The sequence below is a fragment of the Pelodiscus sinensis genome, chromosome 1 (genome assembly GCF_052426305.1).
Source record: "Pelodiscus sinensis isolate ZL-2025 chromosome 1, ASM5242630v1, whole genome shotgun sequence".
Taxonomy (NCBI): Eukaryota; Metazoa; Chordata; order Testudines; family Trionychidae; genus Pelodiscus; species Pelodiscus sinensis.
The window spans coordinates 168,642,035-168,651,127 of NC_143052.1; the positions used below are offsets into that span (position 1 = coordinate 168,642,035).

General features: G+C 44.2%; 1 non-coding gene across 1 annotated transcript; it reads right to left on the reverse strand.

The window, feature by feature from the left end:
* Positions 1 to 5,925: 5,925 nt before the first annotated feature.
* On the reverse strand, positions 5,926 to 6,001 carry LOC149525671 (small nucleolar RNA SNORD36). The gene has a single exon (XR_016348587.1). It is a non-coding gene; the product is annotated as a small nucleolar RNA SNORD36 (small nucleolar RNA).
* Positions 6,002 to 9,093: the final 3,092 nt, after the last annotated feature.

The window sequence follows — 9,093 nt, forward strand, 5'->3', positions numbered from 1 at the left end:
GATGAAGATTTAGTCCAGAATTAATTCTGACGCAGGACTAGTGTAAGATCTCTTGAAATTATCCTTAAATTCAATATTGAAATACTGAGTTAATACTCTTTGAAAACAGGATTATTTTTCACGATTTACAGATTCTTTCTTGATATTCTACACAGTGGCTAAATCCAAGAGATGAATGTTGCCAAAGGTATCTCATTTTAGTGTTCTCTTTACCAATATAATAAAAATGAATTCATGGCATTGAGTCAGAGCCAAATTATTTGGAAAGCTACCAAGCATGGGAATTACATTTACAACATTGACTTGTACGTTGTGTGGTGAAGACAACCACAGAAAACAAATGTAAGTTCCTTCTGTTTTCTTGCGGGTCCTGCTATTCTTATTTTTCCTTCTGTGCAAAAGAGATGAATCTTGATCCATTCCAGTTAGACCATAAATTCACTGTATTATTTTATTGCCACGAATGGTTGGTTTTTGCCTTAAATATTTCATGTTTGTAGCCCATTTGGAAAGGGTTAAATTGGGTTAAGTAGCTATGTATTACTTACATCATAGTTAAGATCTAATTTGACAGCATAAGTGTGCCTAGTCCTCATGCTGGCTCTTTGTAAAGGCTGATTAAACCTTCATTTCTGCCAGTTATTGAATGCTGGACAATTTTGCAATCTTACTTTATTTGGCATCATTGCAACTATCACCAACCATCTGCTAATCAAAGTGTGTGTGTGATTTCCATAGAAGGTCAGATTTTTTTTCTCTTTATCTGTGCAGTTTTACAGAAGTACCAGTCTGAACTCATGAACCTCTCTGTGTGCATCAGACCTGTAGATAAATACATACAACGGATGGTTGGTGAAAGGTATGGCTATGTAAAAAAGGAGGCTATGATTGATAGTAGCCCACCATTATTTCCTTTCTTTTGAGTTTTGAAAGCAGTTTGATCTATGTCACTCTATCATTATGTGAAAAGACCAGCTCATTGTGTAAATGGGAAGTGCTTATCTGGAGAGTGATTGAGCAGAAACTGTTTGCAGCATACCATATTTTTCTTGAAAATCAGATCAGCCAGGCAAGAAATGTGCTTGTAAAATTAAGGTAATTCTTTCCTCATAATGGCTGTGGGTGGTAGAACATTGTTCAAATCAATTTACTCCAAAATGACACTATTCTTAAGTGTAGTGCATGTTTTTTGAGACTTTTATTATCCATCTGCTTTGGTATCCTAGGCCACAAACAAAACGGGGAGGAGTGAAATACAAAATCAAGCTAGTGTTTAAGAGTAATATGTGACTCTCCAGAGATAAATAAGCAGCGTACCAGCAAATTCCCTCTAATCTTTTCCATCCATGTGTGGATTTTTTCCATCCATGTGTGAAGTAAATTTTTTATGTCCACTGAGGCATGAGTGAATTTGCACCACCAGTAGAAACAATACCTAGTTGTGGGCATTCTGCTAATGAGTTGGGTGGTATTTGAATCTCTTCTGAGTGGCCACACGAGTGCGCAGCTGACAGGGAATGCTCCATCATGCCCTATATGCAAAAACCAAAATAAAATCCCGAGAAGCAACAGGAAAGCGCGAAGCTCCATGCTGCTTTCCTGAGACAAAAAGTCCATGAAAGGAGAAAAATCTTTGAATTTACTCCTGTCTAATTTTTGCTTTTTTCTCTGTGTGGGAGATGACAAAGGAAGATAGGAGTAGGCCTTGCAAAATCCACAGTTCCTAAGAGCCTTTTGTGATAGTAAAGGATGAGACCATGCAGGCTCACAAGCCTGAGACCATGCAGGCTCACATGCTATGCTTAAGGAGGGGGTGGCTGCACTCTCCCCACCATCTCTATAGGATGGCTCTCTTAGGAAGCTGAGCCAATGCTGACAAGACCATTCTGTGCCTGCATCTTGTGCCTCAGGGAGTACCAAGTGTCAGCTTTGACTTCAGGACAGATTTTTGTCCAAACTTCTGCCTGCCCAGAAATGTTGCCCACAGCAGCCCCCTGTCTATCCTAATCACAAGAAGAAGTTGAGAAATTTCTGCAGCTTCAAAGGGAAGGAGAGTGTCACTGCTCTTCTCCCTCTGCATTTTTCAGGGCTGCTTCCACTATTTTTTCATGAACTGACTGCTTCATGACTTTGGGCTTTTCCCCAGCTGGAATGAGTTGAAGGGATAGGATCTAGCTAGGAGAAAGGGGCTGTTAGCCACATAAACATATAGTCAATAGGGCATTCAAGAACAAAGAATGGGTTGTAGGAGTGGCAATGGGTTTATGTTTATCTCAATGGGCCACAGCAGCTTGTGGCCCATTGGAGTTCCACCTGTTGCCTCCTTTCCCCAGGTGGAGCTCCAGTGGGCACACTGGAGTATGGAGCCCTGCATTACCTACACCTCTCCCTCCCTCACAGCCCTTTTGGAATGCCACAAATTGCCTGGTTCACCCTCCAACCCTGCTCCTTCCCTTTCCTCACAGAGCTTGAACAGCTGTTCACATTCAGCACAACACTGCCGTTATCCACTGATCATTACATAGTGTCCAAAGCAAATACAATTTATTAAGCAGCGACCGATTTTAAAAATAAAGACAAATGGAAAAGGTGAAAGGAAGGGACAGTTAAAAGGCAAGGGAAAGAGGAAAGGAAACATGTCAACTTGCTCCATGGCCCAGGGACATCACAAATGGCAATCGCTGTAAGAGAAGTTCATATTCTCTTCCTCACATCCCACCAGGCCCTGGTTGTGTTGCAGGAATACTGCAGATTGTTCACTTGTTCTGACCCCCTCATTAGCCTGCCCTCTCTGTCATTCAGGCTGTCCTGGAGCACTGATTGGCTTCTCCCCATTGTTCCTGGCTACTGTCAGGATCCTGATTTCTCATTGACCTTTCCCCTTCCTTTTGGTACTATGAGCTAGCCAACCAAAAACCCCTATTGAGTTTTAGTAAGAGGCCAAGAGTCTGCTTAAACCTGAAAAATTCAACTCAAGCACAGTAGTTTGTTTTGCATAGCCCTATCGTGTTTCATTTCCAGCTATTCATCTCATACACCAAGAGCCTTCTGTAGTTTATGTTCTCATCCAAAGAATCATGAATGAGGTGAAAGTGCAAATGAGGTTTGGGGGGTTACATTCAGTATCCCCTTCTTTATGGTGGTCATGGTTTGAGAGTGGTTGAGCTCCACTGAGCTAACATTAATTTTTCATAGATTCCAAATTCAGAAATTACTATTGTGATCATCTAGTCTGACCTCCTGTACAATACAGCTCATAGAACTAAAATAATTATTTCTGAAGCAGAAACTATCTTTTTTTAAAATGCAATCTTGAATAACAAATTATCAGTGATGGAGAAACACCCTGGTTTTGGCAAATTGTTCCAGTAAATTGTGCTTCTTACAGGGTATATTGTCTTGGATAAAGCTGTTTAACCTCGATCCAACTTGCTCTCTATCTTGTATTTAAATTTAAACTCTTTACTTTTTTATAGTTATCTTACTATCACTTCTGATAATGATATTCTTTGATACAGAGGAGATTAACATTGATATCCTACAATCTTGGTCTCTGGCAATGCTTCTTCTTTATTACTTGAAAAGAGTAGATATCTCCCTAACATCATGTGTGCTGGAAATCATGCAAAGAAACTACTTATTTTCTCAGTTGTTACCTTCACTTCTGATATTCAAGCAGAATCCTGGTAGACTTAAAGAAATTACATATTGTTCATTTCTGGCTACTTGCTCTTCAAATTCTTTTTCAACTGTTACATTTTACTATTACAACTAATTTCTTTCTATTAGATTCACTTACACTTGATTTCTGTTGTCTGATGGATGACGATGTGACTTGAAAAACCTCTTGAACAGTGATGGGCGATCGAGGCTAGTGAGTGGCCCTTCTTCATTTCAGTGGGCCACAAGATTATTGTAACAAAGATGGTCTCCCAGGATAGTTTTGCTAACTGCACTTTCATACCTAGAATTTGTGGGGTGTGCTGAATGAATCTTAACAGCAGGATTCAGAGGGAGCACACAACTCTGCGCACACAACACTGAGAGTCAGCATGCATCTCACTTCATGTGCCCTTGCTCTGTGTGTATCACTTAGTAATACTGGTGGTGGGGAAACCCCAATGTGAATGGAAACCAGCAAATGTAGCAATCCTGTGCATGGGCAATGGTAAACAAAATGCATTGTGGTTCATATGTAAAACCCCAATGGACTAGATGCCCACTACTGCTCTTGAACCTTTCCATTTAGCCATAGTATTATTTCTGGCTTTATTGCTTCCTTTTTTGTCAATGGCCATGCTCGCCTTCTGGGATTTTATTATGGCCTGCTTACATAGATGTGTGACGGACCGGGCCGTGTCTGGGCACCGCTGAGGGCGTCCGCTCAGGGCGAATTGCTCAAATTCAGGGCTCCTTACAGCCTCCAGATTGGTAACCTTTCCAAACAGGCCACAAACCAGTCCCACAGAGTGCTTCAGCAGCCTGCCTGAAGCCTCACAAGAAAACCCTTCCGACACCCCAGCAATATCCATGCCCCAGATGGCCCCGGGCCTCATACACTGGTGGGGGGGTCTTAGAACCCAATCCCACCTACTCCGAACAAGTTCTGTCCCGTTCCAAGAAACCAGCCACAGATCCCTGGTCAATTTACCCTCTGGATCTTACCCACAAATCACGCTGAGCCAATCCTTTAGCATCTAACATCTAAAGGTTTATTATTACACTAAAGAAAAGCATGAGAGTAAGGTTGTTAAAGGATAGTACATTAGACGCATCAAATTTCCCAGTTCTTGATGCAGGCTCTAGCAGAGATGTTACAGCTGCTGGCTCAAAAGTCCTTGTTGCGCATCCTAGGATCAGGATGGGTCCACAGTTCTTTCCGGCTCTTCGATTCCTGCATTGCTGCCTCTTGGATGAAGTGCTGAGCTGAGAACAAAAGATGGAGTCCACCACATGTCCTCTTTATACATCCTTCTTGGTCTCTTCTTGGCTGCAGCAGGTCACCTGGCCAGCAGACTTATCCCTGTGTTCCTTGCTGGCAGCCCTTAGGTGTCAGCCCTCATTCTTTAGGTGTGTCCTTGTCCCATTGAGTGCCATTGTCCCACAGGTCCTCACTAATTAGCATGTCCATAGGCCGAGCTCTGCCCAATGCAGAGAAATATTCACATGCAGAGAAATATTCAGTATCCACACAGATTACAGATTCCTAACTACACACACAGACATTATACAATCACATGACTAGCGTACATAGGATTAGCAGACAGTGAGCTTCTATTCAACACCTCACATGGCCCCCTTTTATACCATTTTTTGGGGCCAACACCCCCACCTATGGGTGCATCAGTGATCTGGCTATTTCCCTCAAATTTAATAACGTGACAAGAAGTATAGTCCACTATTGCTGTTTGTTGCTTTTTCATCTTTTGTGCTGCACATATTGTTTCCTTGAACTGATGGCCAGTAGCATAATCATTCTAGTTTATTCAGCCAGTGAAATCTTAGATATAGTACTACTTTGCCACATCTGCTCCATATAGGACTTCCTTTGAATTGAGGAGCTACAGTACACTATTGTGTTTTGTTGTTGTTGTTGGTTTTGTTGTTGTTGTCATTTCAACATGTTTTAGTACTGCTTATTATTTAAGTTCTTCCTCCAAGGATTTATGGTGCGTGTAAGTTCCTTAGGATTATACTGAGGCAAAATATTGATTGTTTTTTTTTGAAAACGGCAATTTAGTAATGATTCTGAACATTTTTATTTTTCAAAAGTAATTTAAACAATGTTTAAAAATAAAATTGATGCTTTTTTATTTAAAGCAAAAGGAGACCATAGCCCATGGAGCTCCTAACATAAAAATGAGGAAAGTAAGAAGAAAAAAGGAACAGTCATTTCTAAGGAAGAAAAACACATCCATAGAATCCTATGTTTCAGGGTAAAGCTAGTGTAGTGACAAACATATATAATTTCAAGAAAAAAAATGTAAGTCCATCATTGCATCCCCCGCTGACTTCAGGGGGAATTTGGAATGTGTAGGAATGCAGGCTCAGATCCTCTCATGATGCATTTATTTGTGAAGGTGGACAGAGTATCGAGGTATAGTGAATAAGTGAGAAGTAGGAATGAAGAAAATCCCCAAAAGGCAGAGTGGGATGATTGGCCAAATGTCTTCTGTTCATCATCTACTGTTAACAGTTCACTGAAAGTGCCACCATAATGGGAAGGAAAAGTGCCCCTTGTCTACACAGTGATTATAAGCCTATTGCTGACCTGAGCCAACTGAGATGAGGTAGGCAACTGTTTTATTGTGGTGTAGATATTTAAGCTCAGATTGGAGCCCGGGCTCTGAAACACTAGGATGTGGGAGGGCTCCAGAGCTTGCGTTACTGCCTGAGCCTCAGTATCTATCCCCCACAGTTAAACAGTCCCTTAGCCTGTGTCACCAGGCACAAGCCAGCTTTGGGTATCTAACACCAGGGGAGACGTACCCATAAGGACTGATTCTGCAGATTTGGTTCAGACAAAGCTTCCAATTAGTTCCAACCTGAGTCAAGGCAAGTGGGATGCAGCACGCTAACTTTCTTAAATATATGCAATGGCCTTCCTTTCTAATGTGAACTTACTCCATCATCCACAAACAAACAGGCAGCATCTGATATTTTGCTCAGATATGAAGCATGTGTGGTGACAGATTGCCCCTGCTGATCCCCACCCTACATGGTCTGATGTAGTGCTATTTCTTATTTTTGAACTTTTTCTTTCCCCTCACTCCTGCCTACTATTTTTGTTTCCTGTGGGCAGCAGTTATGACACTTGCTTTCAGGATCATCATCCATGGGCAACTAATTTTTTTGAAAGCCTTAAAATTAGAGCCATTGGTGTAACAGGTTTCAAGCCATAAAATCTTTTTGATCTTTTTATCACGGGCAAACTTGACCTCATGTTCTCAATACTCTGGTGTCTGAAGTGCCATTCAATGCCATTCCAACCTGAAAAAGTTAACATCTCCATCTTGTGGGCTGTAGTCCCCTTGTTTTATAACTGACATCAGATCCTTTAGAGTGTAAACTCTGTGGGATAGGGACTGTCCTTTATTGTGAATTTGTGCATAATGGAGCCCTAACCTGACTTCTAAACACCACAGAAATGTAAAGAATATTAATCTGACTTGAGCTTTACTTGAGCCATTTTATCTCTGATGGAAAATCCTTTCCAATACAGTGTTCATATCTGAGTACCAATAGCCACTGAATATGTCTTGTCAGTGATGCCTTTAAGGAGCTTCCCCAAATAAAAGCAAGACCTGCTGTGTCTAAATCTATGCTAGACACCTTTTGGTCAAAGTGTGCTTGTCCAGGAGTTCTTCCTTTTATCCGTTTCCTTGTCTTTCCTACACTTCATCTTAGAATGCTTTGTGGAGCTATTCATAAGTGCGAGGTGAATTTTCCTTTGGGGGAAAGGATTCCTCAAGTTGCTATAGCTCTTTGGCTGTGTAAGTGAACATAGAGCAATGACTTGCTTTAAAATCCCTTACTTTTGGGTGTTTGTGACAGGCACTCCCTGTGGTACACCTGGAACTGGGTACTATTGAGCCCCCTGTTTCACCAGCTTGGGCTCCCTCTCACACTGTGTGGCTGTGAGGAGCTGCAAAGCCATCCAGCCTGCAATTTTATTAGCATACGTATAGGTATAGACATACCCAGCTGCAGTTTAATACAGGCTATCTGACCAGCACCTGCATGGAAAGGCTACAGTTAAAGCAAGTCCTGGCTCCCCTGGAATGCAACCTTCTGGAGTGCAAACCCAAAATTATGCCATCTTGCACTGCACAGGGAAGTGTATAACTAAGATTATAAAATCTGTCCCCTCCCTCAGTGTGGAGAGAAATATGTCACAGTCTTTGCCCCATGCTAAGATTTCCCATACACTTCACTCTGACTCATTGGCTTAGATCAGGGGTCTCCAAACTTTTCAGCCCGAGGGCCGCATTAACTATCAAACAGCAGTTCGGGGGCCGCTTTCACGACGGAGAATTTCAGTTGCCTATTGCGCCCTCTGTCGCAGCGCGGCCGGTACTCTGACCATGCACTCCCTCCAGTGCTGAAGGGGAGGGAAAGGGGGGCCCGGGCCCACCCTCACTCACGGGCCCCAGCCCAGGGCCCTAAGGACACGGAACCAGCTGGCTCCGGTCCGGCTGACGGGGCTCCTGCCGTAACTTGTCAGCCCGCCAACTCTAACGAGTTCTGCCCTGGGCTGCTTCCTTTCCCTCCTCGTGTGACCCTCTACTTCCCCCCACCGTGGGGCGGTCACCTTTGATTCGTCCGTCAGGCTGACGGTCGTATATCCAGACGCCCACCCCTCCCGCCGGGGCTGGCCCTGCCGTCTGGGTGGCCGTTGGGTCTGGACTCCTGAGAAGGGGGGGGGGCTTTTCCCCCTGCTCTCCCCTTCCTCTGCACGCTGTCCTCCCCTCCTGCTTGCCACCGCTCACTCCTTCCCCCCCCCGGGCGGAAGGGGTCACCTTTTTAAAGTTCCCGCCGGGGTTCACGTTCCCCCGCACGTCGCCGGGCGGTCGTTACCACCACCGCCCATCCTGCCCCCTGATTGGCCAGCTGCCCTGTCAGTCTGGGCGGGGGAACGCCGCCTGTGCTAACCCCCGCCCCCTGTGCCGTTTGCCGCCGCGCGGCCGCTTGTCAGCAAAGCGGCCCGCTTCTCCTGCCCCGGCGCGGCGTGAGTACACGCCGCACACCCCTGACAGGGCCCCCCCCCCCGCGGCAAGAAGGGCCCGTTCGGCGGCGCCCCAGGGACGGGCGGGGGTCGCCTCGTCACACCGGCACGCGGAAGGCGGGGCCAGACAAAAAGGTCTCCACGGGCCGGATGAGAGGGCCTCGCGGGCCGTAGTTTGGAGACCCCTGGCTTAGATGATAAAGCAAAACTAAGTTTATTAACTACAAAAGATAGATTTTAAGTGATAGCTAGCAGATCAAAGCAGATTACCTAGGAAAATGTTCACACTAAATTTAGTGTACTAATTAGATTGGCTCGGAATTAGCAGATTCTCATCCTGCTTAATAATGCAGATTATTAAGGAGCAA